The sequence below is a fragment of the Clarias gariepinus genome, chromosome 6 (genome assembly GCF_024256425.1).
Source record: "Clarias gariepinus isolate MV-2021 ecotype Netherlands chromosome 6, CGAR_prim_01v2, whole genome shotgun sequence".
Taxonomy (NCBI): Eukaryota; Metazoa; Chordata; class Actinopteri; order Siluriformes; family Clariidae; genus Clarias; species Clarias gariepinus.
Window position 1 is genome coordinate 24,646,680 of NC_071105.1, and position 14,837 is coordinate 24,661,516.

Here is a 14,837-nt window from a genome sequence, read left to right on the forward strand (position 1 = left end):
TTGTTGCAAATACAGCTCCGGTGTGAAAGCTACTGTCCTTAAGGCTGAGGTAGTAGATTGAATAGTTGTGGGGTAGTAATCCTCCCTCTGAGATAACTATACAATCTACTGTCTTTCCTAAGGAGACAGTATGATCAACATACTGCTCATAATTGACTGGACTTTGTGGAGATTCAACACCGATGCATGGAGCTTTTATTTAAAAAAAAAAGTTGTATATTGATAATGTTGACATTAGTTTCATTGGAAGGTGTTCTGTAGTGTATGGTGTGTTTTATAATTCTGCAATTATTTTTGCCGAAGCTCTATACATCTGGTAATGTGTTACTACAAGATGAGGTAGTAGGTTGTATAGTTTGTGGGACACATCACATCCTATCGAGGTGATAACTATACAGTCTATTGCCTTCCTTGTATGACACACAACATGTGGAGAAAGTGCAAGAGGTGGTCCTCAGAGGTCGTCCACATTGCCCATGAAGTGAAGTATGAGAATGTAAGTTTGCTTATCTGTACTATTTCTTATATATTTTTTACCAAACCATATTAAAATACATTGATACTCTGTACAGTGTTAATGCTATATATATTTTCTAGCATATTCTTAAATAAATGTTTAAAGTAATGTGGTGTGACTTTTATTCCTACACTTTTGCGTACATTAAGTACAAACTATATTTATCACTTGCCAGATCTTGCTTACAACATATGAATATGCAATATAGAAAAACAAAATGTTGTCAATGATTAAAAAAAAAAATCAGTCTATTAAAAATATTCATTTGTAATTACTAATATATTATCAAAATCAATTGAATTCACTTAAAAGTTATGCTAATACATGCATAAAATAATTGCACATATTTATTTAAATTGCATTTGAAAATTTGCATTTCAACCAAGAGACACACTAAGAAGTGACGGAGCAATATAAATATTACGCATTATAAATGTGGCCTTTTTTCAATTGATGCAAATGTCCAAAGATGGAGAAGTGTACAAATAACAAATAGACGTAAAAAACATTTTCCAGATATATGAGATATTACTTATTTACAATAATTAAAGTGGCAAATCCTACAGCCTTTGACCTTGTGGCTCTAGTTTAGCGTCTGAATATAATAATGCTGTACATTTCTTAAAGTTTTAGAACTGATGTATTTACATGCAGAGACAATTTCCTCCGTTACTTCAACAATTGTTCTTGGCCAATTTTGATAGATTCATAAATTCAGATTACCCCAAATGAAAAACTCAAGTGGTGTCCGGGACTGCTGTTATTCATTGTTTTATTTTGGTAGCTTTAAAGCAACATTTGGTCTGAAATAAAAAACTAATGGTGAATTTTCAATTTCAGTTTAAATTTCATAAAAGTAAAAATGCCTGTGGATCCAGACTTTTTGGGCAGGCTGTAAACACAAAATATACATATTTTTGTCAGTGGTGCTGGAATAGATGTAGATAAAATAAAGTATATTTACTGATATAGTTTTGGTTCTCTATGGATCATATCTATAATATTAAACACTGAAGAAATTTAACATTGCCATGTGTTGTGCTTTTGTATTTAATGTGACTGTTCTTCGTATTATAGGTTTTTTGTTTGTTTTTTGCAATGCTGGTCCTGTCATTGTTGCTTGCCTATGTTTATTTGACCGAAATTTCCTACTGTGGGTAGTTTGTACCATACTCCAGTTATCCCTCAAATCTTTAACTTAAGAATTTTTGAAGTAGCATGAAGCAGCTTCATGCATGTAATAAGTGACAACAGAACATGTTAACATGTTGACGATAAAAAGTTCCATTGTTAATAAGGTACAGAGGAAGCCAGCTGAGTGCATAAGGAACCAAAACCAGTGAATCAGTCTGTGCTCTTTTTACATAAAAATAAGACCTATGTTTGCTCTTAAGTGCCTTCTAGTGGTTAAGAAATACCCAGCACAGCAGTCATGTTAGTCAACTAAGAAGGTAAAAAGATGACACTTATGAGCTTGAATATAAATAAAACAGGTACAGTATCTCAGATGCAGCATTTGAAAGTGGTACATTTTGCACCAATGCAGTTTTATGCATTGTAAAAACCTTGTGGTTGTGATAAAATATGTACAGAACAGCACAGCAGCAGTAACCCAACACAAACCCATATTCATCTAAGAACCTTTTTAAATTTGTACCTCCATAGCTTGGAGAGAAATAGAGAACAATTGTTTCTTAAATAATTACCTTAAATTTGTTTCTATTATTTATTTGAGATTTTAGTCACCTCTTAACCTTTTTAATGCGGTATAACCTGAAAGTGATATGGAATTAAAAAAAAATATTTAATTAATCTAAACAAAATCGCTCAGAATATTGAAGTGAAAATCAATATAATGTAGCTTTCTAAATTAATTACTGAAAAGAACATAAATGTCATAAGATGTTCATGTATACCATATATATACACACACACACACACACTGTATAGTTGCTTTGTTAGTTAGTTGTGATGTAACTAGTTACTGAAGTAATATCCGCTGCAATGTTGCAATTTGGTGAAGCTAAATTTATCAAACTAATTTGGTAGCACGAATTCAAATGAAAAGCATCTTTATGACAAGATTTTAAGTACATCTGTTTAACAGAAGCAAATCCAATTAAATTAAATTCGCTCTCCTGCAGGTAACACGTTGGCTTAATGGTTGGCACTGTTGCCTTACAGTTCCAGGTTTAATTCCCACCTCGGGTCTTTGTGCATGGAGTTTGCATGTTCTCCCCGTGCTTGGTAGGTTTCCTGCCACAGTGCAAAGTCATGCAGATTAGGCTAACTGGCATTCCTAAAAAGAGCATATAAGTGTGTGTGCCCTGCAATGTATTGGCACCCTGTTCAGGGTGTACCCCGCCTCATGCCCCAAGTCTCCTGGGATAGGCTCCAGGCCCTGTATACAGGATAAAGCTGTATAAACGATAAGTGAGTGAGTGAGGTCTACTGCATTATTGTTCTGTTATAGCTGTGTTAGCTAAACATCATTAACTATCAACCAATCAGTTGGCTGAATTGTACATGGTACAAGCATGCTCCCTTCCGCTATTTAGGCAAAAATCAGCAGCCTAGTGGGCTTCATTATGACACTATACCACAGGATTTTCAAATTTGCTACAGTACAAAGCTTATGAACCTTTATTCCACAACAATACAAATACAATAAAGATAATAAAGACATTTGTGGATAAAAACAAGGGAAAAATACATTACTAAAAACATGAAAAGAAAGACGGTAAGTCTAAGTACTAAGTTTCATTTTGTATAGCCCTTGTGAATTTAAACTTTGTTTTTTAGTTGCATTCAGCACATGCACAAACACACATGGTCTACTCGGTCCATAGTTACGCTTTGTCGCAAGTGTCTCTCTATCATAAATATACACAACAAGCTACATAGGGCTTCATAACATACAACTTCATAACAAGCCATAGGGCAATGAATTACATGTTACCTGTTGGCTGTGCCACCTGCCATGCACGCCTACTGCTCAACTCAGTCCGGGAAGTCGGCTAGCCTCCAGCTCACGCCCCTTCTACTGGGAAAAGAAATCTGACAAAGCCATATGTACAGTATACCAGACTTGTAGACCACCTTAAAAGTCTGTTGTGCCATACACCAATGAGTGATACAAACACTGGCATCTTTCATGTGGTGAAGGTCATGGGCTGAACTGAGTGTGAAAGGTACACGCACTCAAAAATGCTGGGTTACTTTTTCTACCCAAACACTGGGTTGCCTCTGTTGGGGCATTTTTCTGGGTTATTTACAGAGAATTGGGTAGTTTTTGTGTCTACTCTTTTGAGCGCTGATGACGGTTCATCCTCCTCGTGCATTTAAGGGAAAATGACATTAAATACAAGGTCTGTATACACATGTTTACTCACCTAAGTCACATATGACTGAAAAATAATTATCACCATATGTAACATTTATTACTGTTACAGTGTTAAGGTTACACTCAAACTTTCAGGCTGGTCTGAGGTATGATAATTTAGCTGACAATAGCCGCTAGTTAACCAAAGAACCCCATCTGTGTATGAAAAAAACAGCTAAGATGTCTGAGCTTTTCAGCTTTCTTTGTAGAATGCCTGCAGGGTGTACGAAGATGGTGAACTGTAAACTGTAGTGCTAGCATATAGTTAAGTTGCTAGCGTTAGCAACCACATTAGAACTTTAATCTCACTGCTTGAGACAATAAATTGCTGGGGTGTAACAACACTGATCTTCCCACAAATATGCATACCTGCTAACCCTTTTGATTTTACCTGGAGACTCCCATTTTTCACTAGCTAGTAATTTATTTTGCGGTCAAAATTCTCCTGCGTTTCTCCGAGTTATAACAATATTTTACACCTTTCCCCTTTGGCAAGTATGCTAATAAGTCACCAGTAATTGCTGCATGTAAGCTAACCAGGTAGGCTTCTTTAACCAAAGTTGCTTGTGACTCAGGCTAAATTAACTATCAGTCAACGCGCCAACTACGGGAAAAAGGACCACAGCTGTACAGATAACTACTAAACGGAACTATTAATATTTAGGTGATTGTAATGTGCCAGTATAAAAACAGCTATGATGATGCATTTCCTCAATAATTAGCTTAAAATCAATGCAGACCACAAAATCAACTCGTCTGATTTAAAAAATATATACATTAAAGAGCTTTATCCTAAAAGCCATGCTTATTTTGCTTTTTTATTTTTAGAAGTAGCTGTCTCCATGTTTTTGTTTCAGGATACCTATACCCTACAGTATCTTAATGGACAGCTTTGTCATTTTTTTAAATTAGTATCAATTCTATTACACACTAAATTAATAGTCTTATTCAGTTTAATGTTTGCTTTTCAACACAATTTTTTACTTTTTTATTTCTTCCTTTCTAAGGTTGGAACCAACATGGTGGAATACCTCCAGCAGGCTGAGGTGTCAAGGCCATACCCCTACATCCTGACGTAAAGAGATAATGACCAGCGCTGCTCTCAGGCATTCGTCATACTGGTGGGACAGGCTCTGGAGCAAAGTACACTACTTGGGGCGGTTGATGTGTGCATCAAGGCATTTTATATTTTTGACATTAACTATCAAAAGCAGTGTGCTCCTGTATGGGACTTTTTGTAATGTTGCTATGAAATAGAGAAGCCTACTTGAAAAGTCATAGGCAGTGTTTGTATCTTACATTGAGACAAGGGCCGGATAGTTTTGTTTTACAGAAAAGATATCTGAAGTCACAGAGAGATCCTGCTTTGTAGAATCTGCCCCAGCCTATTTGTGCGATTACTCCACCCTCCCCGTGTAAATAATAGTATAGTAATGATGTCGATGTTGATTATCTCTTGTGCTTTTGAAAAATAAATGTTTTTTTCTATGAACATTTAATAAGATGTTGTTTATTGCATATATGTATGGTTTGCAAAACTTGGAAGGTTTTTTCTTTTTTTTGTAATAGACCAGTATATCAAAGTCATGTAACTGTTTAATAGACATGGGTGTTTTTTTTACAGATTTACTGTAAAACATAAAAATAATAATAACCTATTTGTGAGGTAGAATTAACCAAACATTCCAGTTAATATGAACCAACATCTGGGTAGAACATTTGACCAATTTATGTGGTAGAATTAACCGAGCATTATACAGTAGTTAAATATGACCTATCATTTGGCTTGAATAACCCAATCTTGCTGTTTAAACAAATAAACCATTTTGCTGGGTTAAATTACCCCAGCATGTAGTTGGTCCAATATTTACCCAGCAGCAGTATTTTTTAGGGTGCAACAAGGCAGTATCCGAGAGTAAAAACTGCTTACTTTATAGTCAGACACACCTTCTCTGTGTCTGGCTAATGTACAACACTAATCACTTTTCCCCTCCACTCCTCTATCTCTCACTACCTGAGAGAAAACGTCACCTCAGCCTTTTGTCCAATGCATTAGTCTTCAGAGGGAAAAGAAAAATCAGCTGAATACACCACCGGGGCTTCCATACAAAACTGCTTTTACCCGTTTAAAAGCCCATTCATATGGCACTGTCCACTGGACTGGATCTCTTCAACTAATCAACCCACCCTAAATAAATAAATAAATAAATAAATAAATAAAAAGTCATTTTGGCTAAAAACATCTGCCAAATGCCTAAATGGGGTCAGGGGTAGCTCAGTGGTTAGGGCATTGGACTACGGTTCGGAAGATCCCAGGTTCAAACCCCACAACCACCAAGTTGCCACTGTTGGGCCCTTGAGCAAGGCCCTTAACCCTCAACTGCTCAGACGTGTAATGAGATAAAAATGTAAGTCGCTCTGGATAAGAGCGTCTGCCAAATGACTAAATGTAAATGTAAATCTCTTGCCCCCACAGTCAGTGGGCTTGTGACATGCAGAAAATTAGGAACAAACTTTCTAAAATAGCCAGCAAATCCTAGGTACTTCATTCCTTTTTTTTTGGTCACAGATCTTGGGCAGGTTGCAAATGTTGTAAACATCAAAATATGTGGCAGCATACACACTATTTGGCCATTGACATTTTGACTCCTCATTTTGACTATGAGGTGATCTAAAAGGTTTGTACGACTGGGCAGAGGTGAAAACACATCAAGAAATTCATGTGGTATCCAGTGTTCTCTGTGACAGTAAGAGGTAGTCTCTGTAAGCACCTCTTTGATAAATTGAGGCACACTTTTTAGACCTACCTTCAATCACAGGTCCACTTTTTCAGGAATTACAGGTACTAGAGAAACAGAAACCTCATCTCTCTGTGGTTTAAGAAGATTAAGGTTGTAAATCAGTAGCGAATTGGCTCGATAGTGAAGCTGTTGACCTAGCTCTTAGTCAACTTCCCCAAACTGCTGTGTGGCCTCAAATGGTCTTTGGGACTCTGAGAGTATTTTGGAATTTAATGTCGGTAGTAATATGAGCACTTTTTCTCCCAGTGCAAATTCCCTTAGCCACATGCCAGTTTTACAGCTGGGATTGTCGTTCTCGAGCCTGTAGCAAATTCTCCTGTGTTATTTGACCCCAATATGCGGTGTTTTGCTCTCAGGTCAGGAATGCACTAAATTTCACTTCAACTAGAAGATCATTCCTCCTCCCAAATTCCCTAATGGTGTGAAGGACACCACAAGGCTTGTGCCCGTACATAATTCAAATGGGGAAAATCCTGTGAAAGCTTGAAAAGCCTCTTCAACAGGGCCTTGAGCCATTTCTCACAATTTCAATCAACATCATGAACAATCTTAATCGTATTTTTTAAAATTCCCAGCCAATTTTGATTATTACAATGAGCCACCTATTGTGTGTTCTGATCCTGTTGATTCTTAATGCAGGACCCTTCCACGGGTACATTCCATATTAAAGCTGAAAACCATGGTCAATCCATTCCCAGGAAGAGTGGATGGGTCAGGTGACTAACTGCCACCTCATCTCTATGGATTGAACAGTGGCTGAACTAGTAACTAATGGACATTTGTGCACATCCCTATAAAAACACATGACCTTCACAATTAATCAATTAGTCTTTCATGGAATGAGGTTTGACTTAATACAGAATTCACCAAGAAGAACAGAGAAGAGTGAATGGGAGAAACATGAAGTAGTTCTCCCAGCCAATCATGTTACATTGAGAGCAAGGCTGGTCAATGGCATCTCATCCATGCTGCTGTTTCCTTTGCCAGCCACACGAGCAACTCTTTCAACACCACCAGTTTGATAACTGCTTTGATGTCTCTTCTCAGACAAAAGCATTGGCGGCAAGCATCTCGGAGCTGCTGCAGGAAAGCAAGTGGAGCTGCTTGGAGCTACTTAAAGGTGGGGCCCACCTGCTGCATAATTTTCTTCAGCATGGGGTACTTCAGCACATTGTTGATGGTAAGCTGTCCAGCTGCGAGATAAGACTTGTCAGACAGCTGTGGGAAAACATGCACAAACTTGGGTCATCCCCACAATGATGCAACACATTCAAACAATTTATAGAAGACCTCAGGATCATCAAGTGGCCTTATCTTAGCCAATGTGATGTGGGTTATACTGTCCTCTGGAGCAGTGGTACACAACCTTATAACCGCGGAAGGGGGGGGAGGGGGGGGGTCTGCTAATACTCAAGCTCTACTCCTTTACAAAATACTGGCAAGCCAGCGTTGCGACCCATTCTTCCTCACTGATATGTGCTGCCAGCGGTGACTTCTTTTTTGAGAAAATTCTTTCCAGCAGCTCTCGTAATGGCACGCAAGACATAACCAACAGATTACGGTGATTTCTATAAAAGGTTTTTTAAAATAAAATATCGTTCAGACTCAGGTAATACAAAAAACGGAAATATCTGTTGGGGACCACTGCGCTGGGGCACTCCTGGCTGGCAGCAGGCTTTGAAGCAGCAACTGGACCTGAGAATCAGAATTAGGAGCAGGGTCTGGATCCATTGTTCCTGTTTTACAAAGGTTAAAAATGTAATTTTGGTTACACTTGCAAAATAATCATAATCCTTAATGACAATCTTGCCGAACAATAACATAAAATTCTATGTATTTTTTTGGCCTGACAGCGACAGTAAGATAATTAATAAATAGTCACAACATAACATCAGCCAAATTGTGCTAAACTGCTAAAAAAAAACACAATCTTCCAATATTTTTAACAATTATAAATGAGACTAAATTTCTGTAATCAATCAAAGCATTGTTTCCGCAAACTTATGAAACATTATAACATTTAATTCCATACAGAGTTTGTATTTATGAAAGGAGAGTCATACCTTTATTCTCCAGGACATCCCAAGGACTTTCAATGGGGTTGAAGGTAGCACTCCATTGACAGCATAACATGGACTTTCAGTACATTCAGGGCGCTGAAGTAATTTAATTTTATTGCCAACATAATACATTGCTGACTCTAAACTGATCCCCAGATCACAACACTGTCTCAGAGGCTTGTACCCGGGCATAAAGCATGATGGGGGCATTGCTTCATACACATCCCGTCTTATCCTAGAATAGGGTATACAGAATCATACCTTGGATTGTGAGCTTAATTCGTTCAAAGTGAATTTCCCCATAAAATATGCCACCCCCCCCCCACACACACACACATCTTAAATTTGAAAGACAGTATTTGTTAAACATTTTTCTAATACTATTTTAATTCATAGTATTAGCTTAGTTACTTATTTCTCATTACTGGTTGTAGAAGTATCAAGGACATATGAAATGCACTGAAATGCAGTACAGATAAATTGCTGTTTAAATATCTTTTGTGCCCTTGACCTCCTTTATGTCTATTTTATCATGGGAAAATCATATATTCTGGATTTAAGGTAATAATTTTCTCCCATCATATATGTAATACAATACTGAACATTAACTATTAAACCATTATCAATACCTGTGCAAAGTGTTTATGTTAGCATGGGAAAGCAAATATCCTCTAAGTCCTGTAACTCTGGTCACAGAAATCTGGGCTGTTGATAATTTTTGCAATAAACAATTACAAGTTGACAATTATTTTCTTTAATTTCATTAGCACTGAGGTTTTTTGTAGACAGGGGGAACTACAGTACATATCCTAGCATCAAGATCTTATGTTTCCCATCATATCTATGCACAGATGTTTGTTTTATTGCAGGAAACGTTATTCAGCTACAAAACTTACTGTACTGTAAAGAGACTTGTTTCACAAGCTTGTTGTCCTATAATTGCTACATTTGTGTGTATGGAATAGGTAGTCAGCAATTGTATTTTATGTTATAATCAGTTAGAAGTATAATTTAAACAAAATTTGAATAAGTCAATATTGCAGCACGCTGGCTTAGTGGTTAGCACGACTGAAGTTCTCCCCATGCTTGGTCGGTTTCCTCTGGGTATTATGGTTTCCTTACACAGTCCAAATACATGCAGGTTAGGCTAATTGGTGTTTCCAAATTAATCATAGTGTGTGTGTGTATATATGCGTGTTTACCCTGCGATGGATTGGCACCCTGTTCAGGGTTTACCCCGCCCCATGCCCCAAGTCATCTGGGATAGGCTGCAGGCCCTTATGACTGTATAGAGGATAAAGCTGTATAAACGATAAGTGACTGAGTGAGTAAGAATACTATGCCTATTGTCACAAATACCTAATATATGTGAAGTCCTACAAAAGTAGAGGCTTTCAAAAATTTTAATAAAAAATAGAAAAAAACCCCCAGCAGATTATTAAAGTTCAACAAGTTCATAAAAAGAGTTTAAAATGAAAGAAAAAAGTCAAAACACAATGTTTGGAAGTGGGCGATGTCATGATTTGAATAGGTGCGTTAAGGGGGAACATGGGGAAACAAAATTATTCGGAACACTGGCTCAGTGGAATGGCACTACAATAAAGTTCATAAAGTTCAATAACGCTACAAAGCTTTTGCTGAATTAAATATTCTCATGATAACGTTGTTCTTTATATCGTTCTTTATGAAAAGTGGGTTAATATGTTGAAATTAATTTCTTTTTTTTTTTTTTTTCAATTTCACGAGACATGTTAATATGAAAACCTTATTTCTTTTTTGCAAGGGACAAAAACCATACTGGCACTCTCAAGACAAACTCATACATCTCTGCTGCCACCTTCTGGACAACTATAATAATTTCCCATGGAAACTTGTAACTCATGTTGCAGTTATTGAAGGACACTGGCTAGGTGTGGTGATGGACATATGGTATTCGCATGGCTAAAGAAAACAGATTTTTTTTTTAAGCAATAAAATAATTACAGACTTAATACTATTATACCCCACAGAATTTGTAGATTTTTATCAAGAGTGGCTAGATAGCTTTTAGGCCTAGATGGCCACACATAATACAATCCTCTCATTATAGTTTTCACAAGTGATAATATGCAGCTTTATAATATTTGGAGGTTCTTAGATCAATACAATAAACAGTTTTCTTGAAAACAAACTGCTTGCAATAAATCTAGATAAGATAACTGCCTTTGTATAAATGTATTGAGACTTTAAAGACTTTACTGGATTTCCAGTAATCTCCACAATTAATGATCGGTTGGAGTGAGGAATATTGTGACAGTCAAAAAATTTATCAATGACATCAGTAAGGATGACCAATGGAAGGTGGGAATTTCTCAAGCAAAAAATTCTCTGTTTTTCAGTAAGAAATTATGCCAATAGAGAAGATAATGTTCTTTATGACATGTTTGTTTGCTATACTGTACAGTTAGTCTCCTACATACGAATGAGTTTCATTCAGAGAGCTCTGTTCGTAAGGCCAACAAGCATTGTCTAGGCACCAGGATACTAACACAACTAGCTATACACAGTATATTACAGTACAGTGTTCTTTAGAATCGTGCTGATAGTTGAATGATTCATGTTAAAAGAATGAGCAATGTCTGCCATCTTTTCACCTTGCTCCATTTTCTCAATTATTTTCACATTTCATTTTGTCTCCATCGTTATTGCTTGGAGCTTCTTAGCTGTATCAGCTTTATCGCCTCTGCTTTCGGACATCTTGGGCTTCTACTACACTAGCATGAGACAATGTACGCCGTACATGTGATCTAACTTATAAAATTTTTTAAGATATTGCATAACTCAAATATTCGTATGTTGAGACTTATTGTAGGAACTTACTGTACTGACAAAAAATCTGGGTACTTTGAAGTCTAAACTATACACTGACGAAGTACAAGGAGCATATGTTAAGGTTTAGATAAATATATAAATAATAAATAATCTCTGATATTTCTTTAACCTTGAAGAAAGTAGACAATGGAGAAATGCTATAAACAAACTAATTGTGAATAGGAATGAATGTAATAACAATGGCCAAATTATATACATTTTATACCCCTTTGTTTCATTCAAATGCTCCAATAATTTAAAATCCTTTATGACTCAGAGTTTAAAACAAAAGAACTTGACTGTCAAACAATTGGCACTAGTTGAAGTGATAGTTCTAATGGTCTTACTACCAATTTCTTTTACGTGAAGATTACGATTAGAGTTGATGTCCACTATCAAACAAGGAGTTACACAGTAATGTTCAAAAATTAGTACCCCCTTTTTTAATACGTTTATATTTGTGTTCATGTAAAATGTAGCATATTGAGTCTAAGTATTAGGCAAATGCATCCTTAGAAAAAAACAACACTTTTTTTTACTATGCCATTATTTATTTAACACAAGTTGAGCCAAAAAGGAAAAAAACAGCTTGTAGATGCATCTTTAGCAGCAATCATGTGAAGTAATTGTTTCCTGTATGACTTTATCAGTCTGCCGAATTATTGTATAGGAATTTTACCCCATTCTTCTTTACAACATTACTTCAGTTCATTTAGGTTTTTAGAAATTTACTTATGCAGAGCTCTCTTAAAGTTCTTTCACCGGATTCCAATTGGTTTGAGATCTAGACATTGACTGGGTCATTCCAAAAAATTTAATCTTTTGTTTTTCAGCCATTTTGATGAATATTTACTGGTGGGTGTCGTATCATTGCCCTGTTGCATGACCCAATTTTGACCAAGCTTTAACTGTCAAACAGATGGCCTCACATTTGCCTCTAGAATACTCTGGTATACACAGGAGTTCATGGTCACCTCATTGACTCCAAGGTGCCCAGGTCCTGTGGCTGAAAAATAGTGGGTATGAGGTGTTTTTGTGGAAATGCTGTTTGGTTTTTAATGATTTATCTGTCAATAGGAATTTGTCTCAGAAGTCGTGTTGTTTAAATAACAATTTTTGTGAACCTGTCATGCGTCTATATATTTTTTTTGGACAAAAGAGGTTTTCCCCTGGCAACCCTTCCAAATACACTCTTAGTTTCGGTCTTCTTCTAATTGTGCTGTCATAGACTAACAGTTAACATGCTTACTGAGGCCTGTATGGTCTGAGATGGAGCTCTTTTTCTTTTTGGTTTATCTTTTTTATTGGGGCGAGTGTGCTGGGATGTCCACTCCTTCGGAAGATTGGCAACAGTTTTGATAGCTTTCCACTGAGAATAATTTTCTATGTCTTTCTATATTGTGTATTATGTATAAGCTTTTATTTTTATATTTTTTCAATGTCACTGGCAGTCGTATAAGCTTTTTATTGCATATCGTACTGTGCATGACTGTGTATGTGACAAAATTTGAAATCTGATTTGAATTTATTGCCATTGTGTTAAACCACTTTAAATGCTCCACACCAGCAAATTTCTTGCTTATACTTTTAACTTTCTGATGATCAATTCATTAAGAGATGATAATAAGTCTTACCCTCTTAAATAAGGTGGAAGCAGTGAGGAAGCTCATAGTATTGTTTCTTTATTTGTGGCTTCATTTTTGTTAAATGGATAACTGCATGAAGAAAGTTATATGTTGTTTGTCGAAAGTTGCATTTGTCTAATACGAAGACCCACTATGATCAAGATGAATTTTATTGTTTTTACACAAAAACATAGAAAAGAGTTATTAAATGAGTACTAATCTTTGAACATCACTGTAACTTGACTTCAAGCAACATTGGATAATTTAAGGCCTATTATATTACTGAACACAGATTACAAAACCTTTTTTAGGGATCATAACACAAAACTTGAAAAAAATGATTTGTAAAACTCAATCTGTGTTTATTAAGGGCAGATCTACAGTGCATCCGGAAAGTATTCACAGCACATCACTTTTTCCACATTTTGTTATGTCACACCCTTATACTAAAATGGATTAAAAAAAAAAATTTTCCCCTCAGAATTCTACACACAACACCCCATAATGACAACATGAAAAAAGTTTACTTGAAAGTTTTGCAAATTTATTAAAAAAAGAATTTGAGATAGCACATGTACATAAGTATTCACAGCCTTTGCAAAATTGAGCTCAGACGCATTCTGTTTCCCCTGATCATCCGTGAGATGTTTCTGCAGCTTATTTGGAGTCCATCTGTGGTAAATTCAGTTGATTGGACATGATTTGGAAAGGCACACACCTGTCTATAGAAGGTCCCACAGTTGACAGTTCATGTCAGAGCACAAACCAAGCATGAAGTCAAAGGAATTGTCTGTAGACCTCCGAGACAGGATTGTTTCGAGGCACAAATCTGGGGAAGGTTACAAAAAAACTTCTGCTGCTTTGAAGGTCCCAATGAGCACAGTGGCCTCCATCAACCATAAGTGGAAGAAGTTTGAAACCACCAGGACTTTTCCTAAAGCTGGTTGGCCATCTAAATTGAGTGATCTGGGGAGAAGGGCCTTAGTCAGGGAGGTGACCAAAAACCCGATGGTCACTCTGTCAGAGCTCCGGAAAGATGTCCCTTCCACGATGGACTTCTACAATGCATCCCTTATTGGGACTTCTGGAAAAAGGATGAAGGACAACCATCTCTGCAGCAATCCACTAATCAGGCCTATATGGTAAAGTGGCTAGACGGAAGCCACTCCTTAGTAAAAGGCACATGGCAGCCCGTCTGGAGTTTGCCAAAAGACACCTGTAGAACTCTCAGATCATAAGAAACAAAATTCTTAGGTCTGATGAGACTCTCTGGCCACTCTACCATATAGGCCTGATTGGTGGATTGCTGCAGAGATGGTTGCTACAGAGATGGCTCAAACATTTGTGTAAGACATATTTCTTTCACCTCAGGAACATTGCTTGCTACTGCGTCCAGGACTCACATATGCAGATGCTGTAAAACACATTTTAAAAGTCCATGCATCGAAAGTTTGGGCACCCCAAGTAAAAGTGTGTATTAATGTTTATCAAGAAGTCAAGGAAAGATGAGAACATCCCGAAAAGCCATCAAAATGCAAATGACATTCTTAGAACATGTCAAAAAAAGTTGGATTTTATTTTTATTACTTTCAAAATAACAGA